The 22,771-nt window shown below is 41.8% G+C and overlaps 1 pseudogene across 1 annotated transcript in view; it reads left to right on the forward strand.

Annotated features, from left to right (window-relative positions):
- Positions 1-22,771, forward strand: part of LOC146967013 (uncharacterized) — a 37,595-nt pseudogene that overhangs the window by 7,337 nt on the left and 7,487 nt on the right. Inside the window, exons 4-7 of the transcript XR_015034559.1 lie at positions 5,088-5,376; positions 12,640-12,968; positions 18,454-18,591; positions 18,676-19,011. The product of XR_015034559.1 is annotated as an uncharacterized LOC146967013 (transcript). The remainder of the gene's footprint in view (positions 1-5,087; positions 5,377-12,639; positions 12,969-18,453; positions 18,592-18,675; positions 19,012-22,771) is intronic.

The following is a 22,771-nucleotide window of genomic DNA, read 5'->3' on the forward strand; positions in this document are numbered from 1 at the left end:
TTCTTTATGAAGGAATTAAAGCAGAAGTAAGTGGTCTGGTCGTTTTCGCTAATGCTGCGTTCCAGGCAGGCTTTTGAAATCGTAAATTACAGCTTCAAGTCACAACTTACGACTTTGTAGCGTTTCAGGCAACCCACTCGTGTTTTTCCGACCTGTTTTACCGGTGAAAGTCACTATAACGGCCACTCGTAACTTCCGACCGGTGAACTCGTACCAGATCGAACTGGTACCACTTCACGGTCGGAAAAATACGAGTTTCCTTGAACGCACCACCAACAGTCCTCGTCCCTACGTCGCCACATTCACGGCGTTCCTTGGCTGCGCACACAGCCCTGCATGCCGTTCTCTCTCCTCATTGGATAAAAACTGTAGGATACGATAAATGTTTTCTCTTCGGCTCAGAGCAGAGCAGAGGGACTGAGAGACCCGTGTTTCAGACCAAACACTCTATGTAAGTGATTGCTGTCGGAAGATATAACTATTTAAGACTTATATTAACACAAATATATCACTTACTTCTGCTTTAACATGGGTATGTTGTTTATGTTGGGGGGTGGGGATCAGAGATCCTCCTCCTCCATGTCCTCCTTGAGATGTTGTGGTGGAGACAATGTCACTGAGTGATGAGCCTCAACCTCTGACACATGACCAAGGCTTTGGCCCAATTCCGATTCTATTTTTCATCCCTACCCATACCCCTAGCCCTACCCCTAGCCCTTACCCTTGCCCTTGAAACGGAGCTACAAGGAGTAGGGAACCCCTACGAATTGGGACACCACTTCAACAATCACATGCGTCATCAGTCGTCTCTGCTGGCTTTCACATAAGCAGACGTGATGAGCTTTTGCCACAAATCCTTTATTCAGAACCACGTTAACTTAATAAAATAAAATAAAATGTAATGAAAAATGATCGGTTCATTGTAAAACATTTATTTATTGATGTAAATGTGGTGATTTCTGTATAGGCTACAGATCCCCCAGGCAGTGCTGCTTCTGTGTCCAAAACACATGAAGCTTCACTTTTAATTCAAACAAATTAATGCGACAATTGTTACATTTCATCAATGAGACGAGCATTTATCTTCTAAAAAGAATGTTACTACGCGGCGGTAAACCTTTAAAGTTTAATTAATTTAAGTTAATTAGCGGCAAGATTTTCAGTTTAATCGCTCCTGTTATGCGGTAGCTGCGTCTGTCCCTGCATCGCCACGGCAGCGATGAATGGGAGCGGATGTAAGTTCCGCTGTTTAGGCTGTTTACATCCCTCAAACACGCAATTTATTTCCACAGACAGCGTCAGATGGCTACTCACACATGCAACGAGAAGTTTATTTACTTCAAGCAAGTCGACATGTTTGTAAAACTAGATCTAATTCAAAGTCTCCCGGAGTCTCCCGCGAGACCCAAGTTGCCGTGCTCGGTGTGTTCAGGTGCAGTGGGAAAGCTACCGTTTGTGTCATAAACACAGGAATATCAACTCTTTACTTGCTTCAAGTAAAAAAAACTTCTCGGCGCATGTTTAAGTAGCCACCTGATGCTGTCTGTGGAATAAATGTACACTTGAAGCAAGTCAAGAGTTGATATTCCTGTGTTTATGACACAAACGGTAGCTCCAACTGCACCTGAACACACCGCGCACTGCAACTTGGGTCTTGCGCAAAACTCTGGGAGACTTTGAATTAGATCTACTTTTACAAACATGTCGGCTTGCTTGAAGTAAATAAACTTCTCGGTGCATGTTTGAGTAGCCATCTGATGCTGTCTGTGGAAAAAAATTGCGGCTTTGAGGGATGTAAACAGCCTAAACAGCGGAACTTCCATCCACTCCCATTCATTGCAAAACTTCACTTAGCTTTACTGCTATGGCTGTCGGTTGCCGCGAAACGCCGATAGCAACGGGCTAATTTCTGTAGTTTTACATTATACGTTAGCATTAAGCTAGCGGACTTTATGCTTAGTTGTGATACTGGCTAACATCCAAACATCTCTGACAATATGTTGCCTCAAATACGTTGTTGACTTAACTTAGAACAGATGTAGACATCCTTGTTAATTTTATCCACGTTTAGTTGGTGTTGTGGTCTACCGCATAACTTTATCCAGAGCAGACACTTCTCTCGGTTGAGATGTGGCTTGGGAAAAGGTAAAAAAAATCCACCCCGTGGCCCAGCCTCTCGGGATACCTAGTGTCGGAGTTGCATGTACCCCATGCACACCGTTTGACCATTTTAAACTTAAAATGTCAAGAAAAAACATATAAAAACGAATGAAAACTGACTAACTGCAATGCATGTCAATGGACGTGGAAGCAGAGAATGTCCGAGTGTATGGGCTAGATATGCACACTGTGATTGGCTCATCGCGTTTGGGGGCGTGGCTTAGCCATAGGTCAATTGTTGTTAGTGCGTGTCAAATTGTGTCTACACTGTAAAAGACTGTAGCTATTCAGATGCTTATTCACAAAATGCAACAGCTAACGCTAACTCAGTGGGCAGAGTTAAGCCTGTGATCGTCAGACACGGATACCACACCGTAGGGGAGAGTGGGGTAATGTGAGACACCGGGTAATGTGAGACACCCCCTGTATCTAGAAAACGGAACACATTTATGGTCATCTGACCATTATGTTTTCAAGCCCCTTCCATTTCCCCATGGTCATGAAGTAGAGGACCTCATGATGCTGTGGAAAGCATGTTTTTTTCACAAAAATATAATTTTTGCATGTAAAAGTAAATTTTCTTGGTGTCAATTTAACCCTAGAACACTAACGTCGGGTGATTTTCACCCATGAAATTATTGTTTCATAATTTTCATTATGTTGCTGTTGTCTGAGTTTCATGGGTCCCTGGGTAGCTTCATACTGCTCACTGACGTCATTGAAGGTAGGCATGTTACCCTGCTCCCATCCCTAGTTTTTTCAGCAGGCACATGTTCGGGTGGATTTCACCCGACGTTAGTGTTTATGTATCTAAATCTGGCGACCATTTCTGGTGATGCTGAAAATTCTTCTTTTTTCTTTTTACTCCACCAAATAAGGCTCAAATGTCCCACAAATGGGTGGTCTGAAGGACAAAGTCCCAGCTCCATTAGTTTTTTTTTAAGGAAGTTTTTGTTAAAAAAACAAAAAAAGATCACAAATTTTGGACATTTTTTTATAGGCTCACCATGATACCTTTTTTTCATTTTGTGAAACATTGTACAGTGGAAAATTAAGGAAGTGTACTTCAATTTGCCATGTATTGTTGTATTTTAATATACTTTGGTGAGAAATATTTTTTTATGGGTATATTATATCGGGTAAAAAATACCCGGCGTTAGTGATGGTGTTACTTTTTGTAACGTTAGTGTTCTAGGGTTAATCAACTGTTGTGCCAAAGCAAATTGATTCAGGTAGAAAAACTTACTTGATACATGATGATGAACTACCAACACATAAAACCATGTGATGATGCTGGCTGAAAATTAGGCTGAATTTCTAAGAGAGGTCATTTTTTCTAAAATGGGGGTGTTGGGGTAAAGTGAGACAAATGCTGCGGGGTAAAGTGAGACCATGGATGTATTATAATAAATCCATGAGTGAGACACTGTGAGCACACCACACACAAAGATTTACACTAGAATCTCGTCCCCCAAGCCAGAAATCTCGCGTGATCAATGATCTGTAGCCACACTGCTTTGTTATGCTATGTGCTCTCAGTCAGCTCGCTTATTTATTGGTTAATTAACTCAATTTTAGTCACATTCCACTTTGTCGGCTCCCCCCACACACAAGATGACTTTTGATCAAAATGGTCACATTGTCGGGGGCCTACAATCTGACCCCCAGACTATCTAACTGGTTCTATCTGTCATTTGAAAGTTAATTAAAACATTTTGTGTTGTATTTGGTTTTGGTTTTGAGTCACTTTGTGTTGAGAAAACAAAAGTGCTTAATTGACCAATCCCCATGATTCTGCTACTAGTCCGACATTAGTTTTGGAAAGTGTGGTTGTCATAGCCTCGTAAACCAGCCTCGTAAACCAGCCTCTCGCGGAAGTTCATTTCATTTCATTCCGAGGGAGAGTCTGGCCTCATCCCCATTCTAAGCGTTTGGACTGAAACCCTCAGAAGGCCGAGCCAATCAGCGTCGCCCGCTGTGATTGACACAGCACGTTGGCCAATCAGGGACCGACTGGTGCAACGCCCCGTCACTACACCAACTTGCTGATTGGCTGAATGGGGTTGTCTGTCAACGCTACTACCAAAGATATTAAACCGTCTTTGCTACTACTCCCGCCCACCCCAAACACTTAGAGGGGGGATGAGGCCAGACTCTCCCGAGAAATGAAATGAAATGCATTTCCACGAGAGGCTGGTTTACAAGGCTATGGTTGTCAAGCTAGCTGTCAGGATTCTAACTGTGACAACATGTGTTGTTATGGTAGTTTCAGAGTGGAAAAAGTAAGTGGATCAGTTTACCCCCTTGATTTTTCTAGTTTGTCTCAGTTTACCCCTGACCTGGGGTAAAGTGAGACACGAGACCACTTTTTTTAAAACAATCATATTTTCACTGTCCTTCGTCCTAAATACATTCTGATAATTTCCATTGCTAGGCAACATCCTGAATTAATGGGAAATGTGTACATTTTACTGATAAATCATTTTAGCTCGCTTAGAGGGGAGCAAATGTAAAAAGTGTCTCACTTTACCCCACTCTCCCCTACCGGCAGTGATTCAGTTCAGAAAGCCAAATGAACCCAATAATGGCTTCTATCCAGCACGCTTGTACATTATGGAGGCGTCCGTATCCTGACGTTATGGATCTTAGTAGTACAATGTAGCCAAGATGGCGGTCACTGAGGATGAGAAGTGTCCAGCGTTCAACACTCAACCTTTTGACTGTGCACCAACAGTACACTACATTTTGCCATACTTGTCAGTGTGAACGCTCTTACACATTCAAAATAATAAGTGTATGCATAAGAGTGCGAATTGAGACACAACATAAGTGTAGGAAACATGTTTTAGGCTTCAATTAATGAGAGATGATGGAGCAGTAGTAAAGGCTGCAGGTGGACTGATCCATGTTCCTGTCTCTGTCCTCAGTGTCCTGGCATGGAGACACTGTGGAGGTCTACAGGGAGGAGTCTGTCTTGCTCCCCTGTGAGGACTATCCTTTACCTGGAAACCCCACAGTGACGTGGAGACGCCACGACCTCAGTCCTTCAACCGTCCACCAGAGAAACCGGCTGGGTGATGACCTCAGAGACCAGAACCAGGTTTACAGCAACAGAACGTCCATGAAGACTGACGCTCTGATCAATGGAGACCTCAGTCTCACTCTGAGGAACCTCCACCTCTCTGACAGTGGAAACTACACCTGCATCATCTCAGCGTTTGGAAATGAACGACCACTGAGAAACATAGAGCTAAAAGTCAAAGGTCAGCAACACACACCAACACCTACAGTACATGATACAGGTCAGAGGTCAGATCTGGTTGGACTTTGTTTACATTCATCTCATCCACAGAAAAGTACTCTGCCGATGCTTCCTTTCCATAGGTCTCCTGGCACTAGCGGGTGTTCTTCTTGGTGTCTTCTTGTGGCTTAAAGATTTTTAAAAAAGTACAATGTTTGTTTGTGTGTGTGTCAGTGCATATGAGCGGAGCGGGGTTCGGAGAGATTTAGTGTTGAGCGAGGAGCAGCTATTTTTTTTAAAGGTCCCATATTATGAAAAACAGGTTTTTTTCTGGTCTCTACATACATAAACTGATCCTCCCTGAGCCTACCAACTCCTAGAATGAGGAAAGCAAACGGGTCCTGCATGGACTCTGCAGCCCACCGACTGGTAAAACGCTGCTCATACAGGCTGTTCAGTCTCAGCTCCTGTGGTGATGTCATGATGGGAGTGAGGCCGGCCCCTCAACGCGATAAAATGCCTACCACGTCTATTTCTATGGCTGCAGTGCACAGCAAGAAACTCCCGAGCTAAATTGATGAAATAACAACCAATTTTAAGTCATAAAGTGGAAATAATCTTTGCCGTGTACAGTAACCATGTTCCTGAAAGGTGCAGGCACAGAAATAGCTTGTTCTCTGTAGAGCTCATTTGAGCGACTTTTAGACAGCCTACATTCAGGACCACGGATCAGTTCGGGGCAATACATTTTGAATACAGTTTAGTTGGACGTCTGACAGCTAATAATTTTCATAAAATTTCATCAGTAGCACTGTCCCAGACTTACTGACTTTGACAGGATCAACTTTATTGATGCAAAGCAGCGTTGACAGATTCCTAGACTGATACACTTTGATGTGATGGACGTTTGTCTGTCAGTGTTTTGTTCTGAGGTTGGACATGAATGTGAGACACTGAGGACGGACACAGGAGAAGTCAACTGTGTGGTTCTGTCCTTCAGGTTCCTCTACATCCCTGATCTACGGAGCCCCATATACGACATGTGGAAAAAAATATAATTTGTGGCCACAAAATATTAATTCGTTCCCACGAAATAGTAATTTGTTCCCACGAATTAGTAATTCGTTCCCACAAAATACTAATTTGTGGCCACAAAATACTAATTCATGAAATGTGTCCTTCAATAGAATTACAGCAGATAAATAGTTCACTATATTATTAATCCGTTTCTGCAGTGAGATGTGATATAATTACTTAAAACAATTATGTTTCCAGTTATGGTTGGTCCTGGATAGAACACTGATTATAAAATTGATCGGTCTATCACAAATAGCCTACTGAGAATAAAATCATTTCACTTTGATTTACCAAAGATTAAAGTGATTTCATGGACAGTATCAGATGCTGTTCTTTAGTAGGATGATGTTTAAATCTGCTGCATCAACTTTAAACTTTCACAGCTCAACAATGTGCAGCTGTCTTTAGAAATAAATGAGAGGCAGCGAGTTGAGTGGTAAATTACATTTACACTGTATTTGCAGCAACAGTATTCATAGATTGAGAATCTGGAAAATCTATTACTTTTTAAGGCTATTAAACTATGACTTTTACTTTCCTGTGTTTTACAGGTCAACTATGGATCCGTGTTGTATACACTTTGTATAGGCTACATCCACCGATAACCGTGATCCTTTCCAGAGCCTTGCAGTTGGTCAACAATGAAATCTATCCCGGCGTCCAAGTCGTACCTACGCCGGTGCAGCGACCTGGCTCTCAATAGTCTGTTGAGATGCCTCTCCCTGCAATGCCAGGCTTTTCAAAATGTCTTTGTAGTTCATCCCCAGCCTAAGATAAAACTCTACCATACTATCCCTGTCCATTGTGTGACAGCGTGACTGTTCCTGTTTGAGAAGGTGCGCTCGATTTGCTTGCCCAGCTGTCCAGGAATAATATACTATTATGTTTTAGTATTTCGTGCGCACGTTACAGGCTACCTATTTCGTGGCCACAAATTAGTATTTTGTGGGAACTAATTAGTATTTCGTGGCCACAAATTATTATTATTTTCCCGCATGTCATATCTGGGGCTCCGTAGTGATCCTTCAGTAAAGAGATTAAAACCTGCTGCTGTCTGATGACATCGTCATATAGTTTGTTGTCTCTCAGGCCAACAGGTGGAGGAGGGGGCGGAGTCTGTCCAGCAAGACCAGAGCTCACCTGTCTGAAGACGTGCAGTGGAAGGACGAAGACGACATGAAGGTCAATATGTATGAGAACATTTTCTAAAGAACAGGACCAGGCACACATCAATGGGACTTCACAGAAATATAAGTCAGTCTAACTGTCACATTATGATGATGCTACAACTCATGTCACAAAAGTCATAGTGGAGGGAGTGCATTCTGCCTCAATATGAACCTGTCATGGCATTGTTCAAATTTAGGGTGCTGCATCACCTTCATTACCCAAAAACCAAACTCTATAGGATATTTCCTACTTGTAAATGCTGCAAGTTTCACCTCCCTCTCAAAGTCCCTATGTTGCAAGTCCAAGTAGAGTCTCAAGTCTTTGCTTTCAAGTCCCAAGTCAAGTCCAAGCCCTAAGATTTTTGTTTCCAGTCCCAAACAAATCGATTATAATTAATGATACGTAAAGATCATGACCACACCTCAATTGTTAAGTTGTTTATATTTTATTGTAATGTTCTGCCACTTATGCCACTACTTTATGACACTAAGGGCCCTAGTTTTGTAGACCGGGTGAAGTCTAACCTCAGGGCAGCTTCGCCACGTCAACGGGGTGTGGCCCAGGTCCATTTCGCAAGTTTGCTGGACAGTGCAGTCCGACTTAGACCAGCGCAGCCCCTCCCCTCGTCCCTCCCACCGGCGCAAACGGCAAAGAGGGAGGAGACAGGGCGGGAGGGAGACAGGAGGAGGAGAAGTGGGATTAACACAGCCGATTCGGATCTTCACCAATCAAAGGAGCTCCTCTCCTCACCTTTAACTGCGCCGCGGGCGATGCGCACTGCAAGTTTGTCATTTTATACTTTGACATGGACGGAGGAGACAGCGACGCCAGAGGCCGAACTTCTCCCAGGAGGAAACAGCTGTTTTGGTCCGGAGGTCCGAGCTCAGAGTGACCAATAATGAGTTTACTAATATACTTAATCAGGTTTGATCTGATACACTGAGAACGGCTGCCCAATGTAAGAAACAACAACTAATAAACTAATGAAGAAACTCACATTTATTCATTTCAATTTATTATTCCCTGTGTAAGACAGATGAGAGGTGTAGCCTACACTAATCACAACATAAACAAACACCATGCGGAATGAAATCAGCATAAAGGACGCGCTCTCTCTCTCTCTCTCTCTCTCTCTCTCTCTGTCCTCCTCTCTTTTTTCTCTGTGATAGAGATGCTGAGTATAGGCTATACTAGAAGGGCTTTGGCTATACTGACTATCTGATACCGAGGCTGTTGTGGTGGACTAAGAGAGATAATGATTTGTGTTTTGTTTTTCATTACGGCTGCGTGACGCGGTCGCTCGCGCTAATGAATTAATAAGTAAATAAATAAATAAAGCGATCATCACAACGGCAGTGCGTAGTCTCAACACGGCAGCGACATGCAGTCATCCACCCTCAGTCCTGCTTTTGGGACATCCACAGCTGCTTTTCAGTGCCAGTTCGTCCCTGCTGTGTTAATTCAGGTGGAGTTTCCATTACGCGTGCCACAGCCTTTGATCTCTGCTTTGATCTGACGTCAGATGTGACGGGACAATCTATATAGATATAAATTCACGTGTTGATTCCATTAGTTGCATTAAATAGTGGTTATTGTGGATATTTATTGCATTGAAATGTGTCTGGAACTGTGGAGATCTGCCTGTGAGGTCTTGGTGACGTGTGTGCACTGCAGGTCAGTCAGCCAAACTTCCACTGCACCTGCTGCGCTCCGCCCTGCGCTGAGAGTAGACCTGGTTGGAGGTGGCGAGCTTTCAGCGCAACCTCGGCGGGACATTTTCGCACAAAACTTCCACTGCACCAAGCTGAATCTGTGACGCCTCCCCCTGTTGCGCGGCCACGCCTATCTCAGCGCAGCGCGATCTACCAATCTTCCAATCTGACTTTGCGCTAGGCTGCGCTGGTCGAAACTTGCATTAGACCAGCTGCGTTACCTTGCGCCACCTGCGCTGCGCCAAGAAACTAGGGCCCTAGGTGTCACTGACGGCCGGGATTTCTATATAGAACGTCTCTGGCTGGCTGCTAACATTGATGTGGCACTTAAATATTTTAATATTTGTGCTTGCTGCATGTGACTTGACTCGAATTTCAAGTCAAGAGGGTTAAGTCCAAGTAGAGTCTCAAGTCTTTGGCAAATAAAATTGCCTTGCCTTGCCTTACCAAGCTTAAAAGCGATAAAAATCTGTCCCTCTGTTGGCCTAAAGAGCGATCCTTCTCCGGTGGAAATCTCCCTACCCTCCGAGCTGGACTCGTGGATGCAGGATGTGTTCATCTGACTTATTTGCATTTTTTTTATTTTTTTTTATTTAGGGCCACAGGGCAAACACACTGAGGCAATATTGTTATACTGTGGATTTTTTCTGATTATTCCTCTTCCGTGTCAAATTTCACACGTTTTGATTTGAGTTTGCAGTTGATTTGTATGGAACTATGGATATTTTGTTTGGTTTCCTTTTGATTATTTGAGTGTGCAGCGACCTCTGCAACAGCTAGTTGTTGTAGTTTGCCTCTCTTCCTACCTAACTGAACCACTGTGGGTTATTGTCACAGCTGAACATTACATTCCTCTGAAATAAAATAACTATATAAAAGAGAAACATAACTTAATAAAGAAATTATTTTCTTACATTACATCGTGCCTGTATTCATTTTTGTGTACTTACCTGTGCATGGGTTGTTTTGGGAAACCCTCTCAGAGAAATCATAGTTGAAAGAGTTTCTATTTGTTTGTTTGTTCTTTGATGTAATGTGAATGACTTGAAGTTGTTACATTCTCGAAATATGTTGGTTTTATGTTGTTTAAAAAATATATCACAACACAATAAATAAATACATTTTTCAACTTGGTATTTTTTGTGAGAGATGACAGAGTTTTGAATCAAACGGTCATTTTGACCGCTTACGGCCGTTCTACTAGCTTTGGAATTCTGGCCCTTCTAGTGTAAAAGGACCGCAGCTATCTGAGAAAGAATAGTCTGCTTTGGCCTTTTTTGAAGACTGCCTCCATTTGACTGGACCAGTCCAGTTTGTTATCCAGCAGCACACCCAGGTACTTATATGTAGAGACGGTTTCTATGTCTGCTCCCAGCATGGAGACAGGGAGTGGTTTAGGCCTTTTTTTTTTTTTTTTAAGTATATTTTTGGGCTTTTTCATGCCTTTATTAGATAGGACAGTCCAGAGTGTGACAGGAAATGGGAGGCAGAGAGGGGGGGAACGACACACAGGACAGGGCCGTCCGACGCGGGACCCGAACCGGGGCCGCCCGCAGTGAGGACTATAGCGCTCTACACATGGGGCGGGTGCTCCACCAACCGAGCTATGCACCGCCCCGGTTTAGGCCTTGACCTCTTGAAATCAAGGACCGTTTCTTTGGTCTTAGAGGTGTTGATCTTGAGCAGATCTCACATCCTCCCCTAATGCAGCCCACAACAGCAGAGTCATCACAGTATTTCTGAAGGAAGCAGGTGCTGGAATTACGCTGGAAGTCAGAAGTGTGGAGGCTGTACAGAAAAGGTGATAAAACGGTCCCCTGAGGCACCCCAGTGCTGCACAAAACAGTCTTGGACAAACAGTTCTGGAGCCGCACATGTCTGGCAGACCAATAGTCAACCACCCATTATTCAAAGCTCTGGCTCCACTTGCATCCTCCTCATCTGGCGGCACTGGCGGCACGGTGGCACAGTGGTTAGCACTGTTGCCTCACAGCAAGAAGGTCCTGGGTTCGAATCCCTGGCCGCCCAGGTCCTTTCTGTGTGGAGTTTGCATGTTCTCCCCGTGTCTGCGTGGGTTTCCTCCGGGTGCTCCGGTTTCCCCCACCACTAAAAACATGTCGGCTAGGTTAATCCTCCAGTCAGCGCCCCTGACCAAAGGCACTGGCTCATAATCTGGAATTGGTCCCCAGGCGCCGCACCGTGGCTGCCCACTGCTCCTCAGGGATGGGTTAAATGCAGAGAAAGAATTTCACTGTACTAGCTGTATATGTGACCAATAAAGTACCTTTACCTTTATCTCTTTTCCCCTAGCAGAACAGGCTGGTTTGTGTTGACGGGTCAAAAAGTTAAAAGTCATCCTGCTGCACATAGCAAAGGCTTTTTTTTTCTTTTTTTTTAACATGATGTATCAATCATGGTGTAGACTCTTCTATTGTTGTTGGATTGTGTCATACTTGATTCACTGTTGTTCACCAAACATTAAACGTAGTAAACATTTGGCTGTGAAACTGAAACAGGTACATGTATCAACAGCTTTGTGAGTATTTTTGTCATTCCAGTTTGATGTTGATTTTATATGTTGTTCCCCATCTTCAACAAATTAATTCAGATTATTTTTTATCACTAAATTTATATTTATTGGTGTAGAGTAGTTAGACTTTGTGACAGGGATCTGATGATAGTATTTCATTGACCCAACAGGACATGAATTAGTCCCTGTGCAGATCTTCTCAGTCAGCTGCCCACAGTGGGAGTGGTCTGTCTTATCTTCACTTTGCAGCCAACAAACATTTATTTATCAGTACAGAGTCTGGGTTCAGTCTGGTTCTGACCATCAGTCACTCGAGGAAGAAGCGGCTTTAACTATACGTAGACTCTGGTTTTTAGAGAAGATGAAGATGTTTGTGGTGTTTGTGATGCTGCTGCATGGTGAGAAAAAACTTCTGTCTAACTCCATTTAAATGAACTACACACTGACTCTGGCTGTGTGAACCATATTTGAGAGGACAGGTGACCTGACACCAGGGCCTTATTAGAAAAAACAGTCTCGATTTTTGAGCATTTATTAGCAGATGGTCAGAAAACTTTGTGTAATTACCATATTTTATATCTTTATGCTGTTTTAGCTATTAACTGGGTGATAGTGCTAGTTGTTGTGCTAATGCTAACTCATTTAACTCTTGCTGACAAGCTATCAGGTGTACAGTATGTCATCCTGCATCTTGATCAGAGGGTCTGATTATCTTCTGGTTTCTGGCTCACCTCTCTCTGTGTCCTCAGTTTCCCTGCATGCCTCGGCTGTGGAGACATGCCCCTCGTGGGGCCCTGTGACTTTCCTACGTTTGACTTGGACCAGCCTTCAGTGGTGTGGAGCCGCTCAGACCTCCGTCCTTCAACCATCCACCAGCGTGAGCCGGACGGAGACCAACTCAAAGACCAGAACCAGGACTACAGAGGACGGACGTCCATGAGGACTGACGCTCTGAGGACCGGAGACCTCAGCCTCACTCTGAGGAGACCCACCACCAGAGACAGTGGCAGCTACACCTGCATCCTCAGAGGGAGGGGGGGGGGGGAGAGGCAGACTCAAGTTACACTGAAGGTCAAAGGTCAGAGGACATGGACTCATTATGTGTTTTAATGTTTCACATTATTGTTTATAGTGATATTTTAATCTCATGTTGTTGTTTGTGTCGACTGCAGGACGTCCTGTAGACTGGACCTACATTGTTGGTGGTGTCATTGGTCTCCTGCTCTCACTTCCTGTTGCTGTTCTGCTGATTTACAAAATGTATAAAGCCACGACTGAGGATCAGGGCCGTCGTATAGGGGGGAAAGGTGATGACAATTCTAAGGGCCCACAGCCCACTTAGGGCCCACACACAGCCCCCAGCATCCTCAATGACAAAATTATGATGCATAGACTTAACTATATAGCAGAGCAGGGGCCCAGGAAATCAAACATTTTTTCTCTAAGAATGGTGAGAGTAAAACTACCGTGGGTGGCTGAAACAATTAGCCTACTTCATTCATTTATTGCCTGTAACATTATCTTTGACGGGGCGCAGGCTGGAGCCTATAGCTGTCCTACTACTGGCTACACTCTGTCTAGACAAGTCGCCAGATCATAATATAAATAAAATGAAATTAATTAATTAACTAGAAAAAGCATTTCCAAGAATGGAAATGGTGTGACTGCTGTAAGCAGTTGAACGCTGTTGCAGAATTAGCAAATAGTGCAAGCAGTGATCACCATACAAATGTTTGACCAAGGTCAGAATTGAACCCACAACCTCATGGTCAGTAGACTTCCACTCTGCCTCTAGGCCACAGTGCACACACAGTTGCAGAGACTGTTGTCTGTTAATGATCTGCACACTGTCAACATCAAGAAAGCTTGAGAGTCAAGCTTGAATGACTTAGAATGAAAATGTCTGTGAATTTCAGGCTGAGAGCAGCAGTTTCAACATGAAGCAAGTTATCAGAAGTCAACAGAGGACGACTGGGAAAATAATTCACTATAGTTGTTGTTGAGGCAAGATTTGAACCAGTAACCTTCAGGTCTCCAGACCAACAAGCTAACCACTAGGCTACAGACAGAGACAGGATGTGAGGGGCAAAGAAAACCTTTGATAAGAGGATCACTGGCTTCTGCTTAAAAAAAAAGGTAAGGAAAGTGCAGAAATTAACCACAACAAGTAAGTAGAGGACACTTTTGTGAAAATAGTGCAAGCAGTGATGACCATACAAATGGTTGACCAAGGTAGGAATTGAACCCACAATCTCATGGTCAGAAGACTTTGACTTTGCCTCTAGGCCAGTGGTTCCCAACCTGGGGGTCGGGACCCCCCGAGGGGGGCGCCAAAGATCCAGGGGGGGTCGCGAAGCCCTCTTGATTTTAAGGGGTTTAATAATTTTATTGTAATTAAAATGTTAGATAAATGAGTAGGCTAAGCATTTAATTCATATATGTGACAAAATCAACTAAATTCAAGGGCCACATTAAACATTTATTCATGTATTTAAATAGATAAACAAATAAATGATAGGCCTATATCAATAGATGATTGAATATCAACAGTTTTAAAACATTAAATACATAATATACAGCAGGGCAATATCAGTCACAACAAATACTACTGATAATAGTATTTTTGGTTACGCTAAGCTAGCGGCAAAAAAAAGAATAAAACTGCTGATCATCCTACAAAGTTATGCAGGGAATGTCATCATCTGTAGCGAGTATGAGCTAAAAAATAGGCTACAAACACAAAAAAACTGCATGGAACAATGAGAAAAAACCTGTGTAAAATTACAACATATTCTTCAGAACTTGTACTTTTAAAAACACAATTATGTTTTTAAAAGTACAAGTTCTGAAGAAATATGTTGTAATCATACACAGGTTCTCCTGATAGTTTGTTCCATGCTGTTATTAAATTACTCAAATATAATAAAGTATTTAATGTAAAAGAAGTTATAATATTCCATCGGGGGGGGGGGGGGGGTCCCCAAAGTTACAATGGTAAAAATATGGGTCCCTTGAGAAAAAGGTTGGGAACCACTGCTCTAGGCCACAGTGTACACACTGTTGCAAAGACTGAACTCTCAGCATTGGGCTGAATGAGAGCAGAGAGCTCCCTGGCTGCATTTAAAAAATATTTTAAATTATTATCTAAGTCTCTTTGCATTTTTGACCAGAATTTTAGCCAGAAGACAAGTGTGGCTACAAAACTGGAGAAAATAATTTGTCTAGAGTTTAATTTGCAGAAAAAGTTAAATATTTTAAAAAGTATAAATAGTTAAAAAGAGAAAAGTAATGCCGATAAAGTTCAAAAAAAGCTGCACGTTTTGATATATGAATTGTTGAAATAGCACAACACCTAACACACTAACCATATGGCCACAGAGAACCTGAGTTACAATGAGCTTTTATACTATGAGGAATCAAAGACTGTCCAATGACAGCTGAATAATTGGAATCAAAAGTCAAGCAATGATGTGAAATGACTGTGGCAGGAATCGAACCCATGACCATATGATCACTAAGCCTTTACTCTGCCACTCGGCTACAGAGAGCACACTGCTTTCAAGACTGTTGTCATTCATTGTAATGTGATGATGTGCTGCAAACTGGTATGAGTAATCAAGGAGATAACAAACACCTGTAACCAATTGAAGGCGGGGGAGGAGAGCAGAATTCAACATAACATAACAAGAATTCTTCCCTTGGATTCGAACCAGTGACCTTGGGGTTGGCAGGCAGCCACCCTAACCCCTACACTACAGTGGAGTTGTGGAGAACAGAGGTTGAGACTTTGATGAATGTGAGATTTTTCAATGATGCTTAAAATAGAAAGAAATTAGTAGAAATTAGCCACAACAAGTAAGAAGAGGACTTTTTTGTGACCTGTGACTATTTTTTGGTGAATTAAAATGAATTAAAAAGCACTTAACGGCAAGTTACAAAGTTGAGCTCCTTCTCCTGCTGCTATGAAAAAAATGCATTGGGCTTAATGAGAGCAGAGAGCTCCCTGGCTGCATTTAAAAAATATTTTAAATTATTATCTAAGTCTCTTTGCATTTTTGACCAGAATTTTAGCCAGAAGACAAGTGTGGCTACAAAACTGGAGAAAATAATTTGTCTAGAGTTTAATTTGTGGCCGTGCTGACAGTTTAGCCAGAAAAACTCTAGAATGTTTTTTTGCCTCTATCCACTCTGACACCACTCTAGGTCTGCTCGTTAGACGCAATACACACCCATTATAAAGCTGAAAAAAATCAGAAAAAGTTAAATATTTGAAAAAGTATAAATAGTTAAAAAGAGAAAAGTAATGCCGATAAAGTTCAAAAAAAAGCTGCACGTTTTGATATATGAATTGTTGAAATAGCACAAAGTATGAAGGACTAGAAGAAGACCGTAAAAAGGCGGAAGAAAATGGCCAAACAGAAGAACAATAGTGTGACTGCTTCAGCAGTCACACTAATTAATAAAAGTCGCCAGTTCATTGTAGAACAAGGATTCCTAGTGTAGCCAGCTAACTGAACGTTACTACAGCGGACTGTGTGTTTCACACGTATCAGTCACTGTCGGACAGTGCTCCAGTATGCGCCCACTCAGAGGCTGCATTGAATTGTATTATGACGCATTCAAGTTCTACTCAGTAATTATGAGCATCAAGCGAAGGTCAGTTTATCATGATGTGTTCAAATGTGGTCTTGTAAAAATGTGTTATGGGACATTTGAATAGCCTAAATACAAAAAGGTTAAATGTTCAGAGATTGAATGAATGGGGTGGAGGGGCCCACACCGATATTCTTTCAGGGGGCCCAGAATTCCGAGCAACTGCCCTGCTGAGGATGGTAGGTTGTGTGTGTGTGTGTGAGCGTGCGTGCATGTGCGTCTCATGTCGTTTGGACATTATAAGAAATTAATTCCAGTTAGTGTGATGTCAGAGCTGTAGACTGAGGTCAGAGGTCAATTAGAAGTGAACTCTGTTATGAATTGATCAGAAATGTTTTTGTTTTATTCAAATTTGTGCACATACACTTTCATAAGATGCGACCATAGCACATTCTTTCACTTGTGGGACATTTGGTGTCTTCCAGTGTCTTAAAATAATTTGCCAGCCTGTCTCTGCCCACAGAAATTACAGACAAATCACATTTACAGACATTTGACAGACAGACAGGTGTTTCATCCTCCAATAAGCAGAGCTCTGGACGGTGAAAGTGAACTTTCTTTCAATACAAAGGAAGAAAGTTCATTTTCCACTTTTACATTTCCAGTATCATTCTCTACAATCTACATGCAGAAATGTTGCATTAACATTTTATCGTTTATTTATGCTTGAATCTCATTTTGTTGTTTGTGTCGACTACAGATGATCTGGATGAAATGGATAAAGTGGCTAACCTGTCTGTCCTGGTTTACCTGGTTTTGTTACCTACTGGTCTTCCTGCTGCTGTTAGCAGTTTTATCCTCATCAAAATGATTAAGGACCCAATGGGTATGTTTTGTGTGTTTGTGTGTGTGTGGTCTGGATCATTCATGCTGATGGATGAAGTCATTTCACCATTGACTGACAACAACACTAATATCTTATCTCATGTTGTTTGTATCAATTACAGATCCTCCTCCAGAGTGGTTCACTGGTCTAATGGGTCTGCTGTTTATCCCCATTCTCCTGATTCTACTGGTTTATGGGCGTTATGTCTTTCGCAAAGAAGATAAAGAAATGGACGACACAGGTGGTTTGTATATATGTGTGTGTGTGTGTGTGTGTGTGCATGTGTGTGTGTCAGAGAGTAGAATTGGAATCTGTAGTGAATTGATCAAAAGTGTTGTTTTAAAGGTTGACTATGTAGAATTACAAGAAGAACAACAGAAAAAGAATTCCAGCAGTCGATTGCCAGACCGTTGCTAGGTAAAACGGGCCGTTGCTAGGGACTCCGCTCTGATCAGAGGACGGCAGAGGAGGAGAGCTAAGCAGGATATTTACCTTATGTTTCATTTTTACCGTCATTAACAGCATAATAAATGACTTGTAGCTTGTTACAGGGACAGTGGAGGCTCTCTGTCTTCCACACCGCTGCTGCTCAGAGCCTCCGCTGTCACTGCTCTCGTCAAGTTGGAGAAAAAAAAAAAAAAAAAAGGAGCTCCGTGGCACCGAAAGTCTGCGACGATAAACGTGTTTATGACAGATAAGACTACACAAATACACCCATCCTAACATGTATATGATAATCCATTGATCCACCGATTGATTATTAAAAAGGCTTGGTTGGAAACAAAAGCATACGACCGGGAGGAGGCAGGGAAACAGCGGAGAACTGAGCCACATGTCGGCTACGGGCAGGTACGAATGTAAACAGAACGTTGACAGAAAGTCAGTTGTCGAGCCCGTCAAAAAAATTAAAAATAATAATTCAGACTAAAAAAGATTTTTTTATGGAAAAGCAATACTTTCATTCTGTACCCCTCTAAAGGCCCCATGGATGTATTATTTTTGATAAAATATAGCTTTTAATAAATATTCTACATATTCAACCTTTAATGTTTTATTGTTTATTAATGTTTCAATCTCATGTTGTTGTTTGTGTCGACTACAGGACATCATCGAGTCCGGGTCAAGGTTCTGCTGGTTCTCCTGGTTCTGCTGGTTCTCCTGTCTGCTGTTGCTGTTGTTCTTTCATGTGTCATTATTCATAAAGGGATTAAGAACACAGAGGGTGTGTAGTGTGTGTGTGTCTATCTCTACTTCACTCTGTGGACATGAGGACGTCACTGATCCATGTTCCTGTCTCTGTCCTCAGTGTCCTGGCATGGAGACACTGTGGAGGTCTACAATAGGTGGCCTGTCCTGCTCCCCTGTGAGGACTATCCTTTACCCAGAAACCCCACAGTGACGTGGAGACGCCACGACCTCAGTCCTTCAACCGTCCACCAGAGAAACCGGCTGGGTGACGACCTCAGAGACCAGAACCAGGTTTACAGCAGCAGAACGTCCATGAAGACTGACGCTCTGATCAATGGAGACCTGAGTCTCACTCTGAGGAACCTCCACCTTTCTGACAGTGGAAACTACACCTGCAGCATCTCAGCGTTTGGAAATGAACGAACACTGAGAAACATACAGCTGAAGGTCAAAGGTCAGCAACACACACCAACACCTACAGTATTTACAGGCTGTATAATGTAACAAGTTATTACATTATTGGCCTATTGGCCTAGTATTAAAAAAACCTTTGAAAATGTAATAATAGGTGCCAATAATGTAATAATACATAAATATGACTGCAGTTCTTGGAAATAAAAGGCTTTTTTGCAGTTTTGTGCAGTTTGCTTATCAAAAATAGGTATAGTGGATGACATAGTGGTCATATTTATTCATCCAAGATATGTACTATCTTTCACCTCTCTCTCACTCTCTCTCTCACTTCTACCATGCTTAATGATATGTTTGCAAACGGAAGAAGTAAGCATTGCAGGCTATCAACAACCTCCAAAACATAACCAAACTTGTGTATTGAATGGTGTCTGCCAGCCAGTTTATGTTTCAGTCATGTATAACTTCCTGTCTCAGACAAACCATTGGAAATAGGTCATGTGAAATGTGATAATCCCAGCATGGCTCGGAGGAGCAATGGCGTTGATTTGGTTTTACCATTGATTTTTTTTTAAAATTAACATTTAGCCATAATTTTTCCAACTTGATGGTTAGCGTTGTCTCCAGAACACCCAACTGAAGTTCCGTAGTGTTTTCATTCACAAATGTAAAAAAAAAAAAAACTACCTTTAGACTGTATGGAGCAATATAAACATCTACCTTTAGACTTTCACAGTATTCATATAGAACCTATGCTGCTTTATCATCACTGTAAAAAAACAAACATTGAAAAGTCACTTTATCCAACATGGGACATAAGCTGGCTGTCAGACACCATTCAATACACAAGTTTGGTTATGTTTTGGAGGTTGTTGATAGCCTGCAATGCTTACTTCTTCCGTTTGCAAACATATCATTAAGCATGGTAGAAGTGAGTGAGTGAGCGAGCGAGTGAGTGAGTGAGGAAAGATAGTACATATCTTGGATGAATAAATATGACCACTATGTCATCCACAACTATTTTTAATTAGCAAACTGCACAAAAACTGTAAAAAAGCCTTTTATTTCCAAGAACTGCAGTCATATTTATGTATTATTACATTATCGGCACCAGTTATTACCAGCCAATAATGTCATAACTTATTACATTATTGGCAAAAACGTTATTATGTCATTGGCTCAAAAGTTTTATTACATTATTGGCACAGTATTACATTATTGGCTTTATTACATTTAAAATGGCCAAAATTATTACATTATTGGCTGTTATTACATTATTGGCTGTTATTACGTTATTGGCTGTTATTACATTTTTGGTTGCTACAGACCTTGAAAAGTCTTAAATTCATTTAAGTATTGTGTTCAAGTCTTAAATAATCTTATATAGGTCTTAATTTTCCTACACCCATGTAACGCTACCTCAAATGCTCAATAAAATGCCCCTCCTTCATCGTGCTTTATTGGATGTATTTACAACTACAAATGAGCCCGACACGCAACTTATTGCAGCCCATTTACTTTGCAAGTAATTTTGTGACTGCATTTCTTTTGTACATTTTTTGTCGTGCTATAGGTCTTAAATTTCATTCATAATCGTCTCAAAAAGTCTTAAATTTGAGTTGGTGAAACCTGCAGAAACCCTGTACAGGATACAGGTCAGAGGTTAAAGGTCAGGGCCCATATTCCTAAAGATTCTAAGAATCCTCTCAGAGAGCTCCTAACTTAACCTAAAAATTCCTAGCAAGTAGTCTTAGCTTAGGAGTGATTCCACAACACTCTCAGAGAACTCTGAGCAAGGAGTGGACCGAAACTCCTATCTTAGTGAGGAGGTGTGGTTGACCCCCGTTGCTAGGTATGAGTCATCATTTCAAACGCTGTGATTGGTTGATCCTAAAAGTTAGATAAAGAGCACCCGCCCCATGTGTTGAGGCTATAGTCCTCACTGCAGGTGGCCCCGGTTCGAATCCTGTGTCGAGCAGTCCTATCCTGCATGTCTTTCTGCCTCCCATTTCCTGTCTCTCTCTCAACTGTTCTGTCAATTAAAGGCCAAAATGCCCAAAAAATATACTTTAAAAAAAAGCTAGATAAAAAAAATATACTTTTGGTGATAATGGGCAAAGGATGGACCCTCAAATCGATAAATTTAACCATAAAATCCAATCTTATGGAGACTGTGTAATTGTAAAAATTATTTCACATAAAAGAAAATATCTGTTAAATGAATAGTAAGCTATACTTTAAAATTATCCTACAAAATGTGTGAAAACTTGCACAGTATTCACATAGTGAAACTTAGATTTATTTGCTTATATTAATTACCATGCTGGTCATTTTTGCACTTTCAACTTTCCAACTCAATTTGGTATTAACAAGGGTAAAATGGCTCAGCTTTAATCAGTGTCTGTGATTGCTGACCGGCCTATAAGAAGCAGTGTTGGTTGGCTTTGAAATCTACCACAAACCAGTGAACAGCAATGGAGAAGAAAAGAACAAGGAAACCCAACTGGACAGAGGAACAGGAACAATCTGTAGCGTTTCATTAATTCACTGACATCCAGTGTTTGGAGAATATCTCTCCTGCCTCTTCTGTCCACCATTTTGTCCTCTGCTTAGGGAACTCCTAAGCCACTTAAAAGTCCTCTTCCCTACTCTTAACAGATCCCACCTTAGGAGCTCTCTTAAGAGCTAGGATTCTTTAGGAATAGCTTTTATCTTTACTAGGATCTACTCTTAACTTTTAGGAGAAATTCTAAGAAAACATCATGATTCTAAGAATTTTCTTAGAATTTGGCCACTAGGAGCAACTCTTTGCACTAAGAATCTTTAGGAATACGGCCCCAGAGCTGTAGATACGGGTCTGAGGTCAGATCTGCTTCATCTCATCCACAGAAAAGTTCTCCACCAATGTTGAAGTCCTCGTTATGTGTGGTGTCCTGCTTCTAGTGGTTGTTCCTCTTGGTGTCACCTGGTACCTTAACCTTCATGAAAGGCTGATCAAAAAAGGTAGGATGTTTTTGTGTGTGTGTGTGTTGACCATCAGTCTTAGAGAACACCAGACTCTACAAAACTTTATTGTAAAAATCTCCCATTTTTTGATGAGGACAGAGACCAGGAACTATGGTGACAAAAACACAACAACAACAACCCAAAGGAAATCAATTAAAACGGACGAAAGGAAATAAATTGTAAGGAATTTGTAGAATTTACATTAACTGTGATTACTACATGACTGCCACGAATGAGAAATATTGTTAATTAGGGCGCAAAATTTTTGCATTGAAGTCAATGGGACGGGCGGAAAAAAAAGAGCGAAAAAGACCAATCATTGGAGTTTAACAAACGTCTACTGCTCAGGCGTACTTTCACCTAGAGACTCCATTTAAACTTTAAACAGTAGACACAAGTCTTGTGTATTGGCGCTCAAAATATCAGAGTGACTTACAGAATTTAAACTCTGAGCCTCTAAGTGCGGCCACGTCTGTCTCTGCTCCTCATTGACTCCAATACAAATATTTTCTGAGAGAAGAACAACGGCCTGATGTTTTAAAACTGCCAGCGTCGCCAAAATATTTGATAGTTCACTCGAAAATTCAAATTTCACAAATTTTCTACTCAACCCCATGTCGACTAAGGGTTGGGAGAAGTTTCAGAGTCATCCGTGCCTTTTTGAAGTTACTGGCCGGTCCGCGCAGCTGCTCGTCTGTAATGTCCCTCTTGTATTGAAGCCCCGACATGAGACTGCTCTGCCGGTGTCTGTGCAAATTGCGCGAGATTTGAGACTGCGACACAGGGAGCTTCTGCTA

The sequence above is a fragment of the Trachurus japonicus genome, chromosome 20 (assembly GCF_045865225.1).
Source record: "Trachurus japonicus isolate A0001 chromosome 20, Traja_1.0".
Classification (NCBI taxonomy): domain Eukaryota; kingdom Metazoa; phylum Chordata; class Actinopteri; order Carangiformes; family Carangidae; genus Trachurus; species Trachurus japonicus.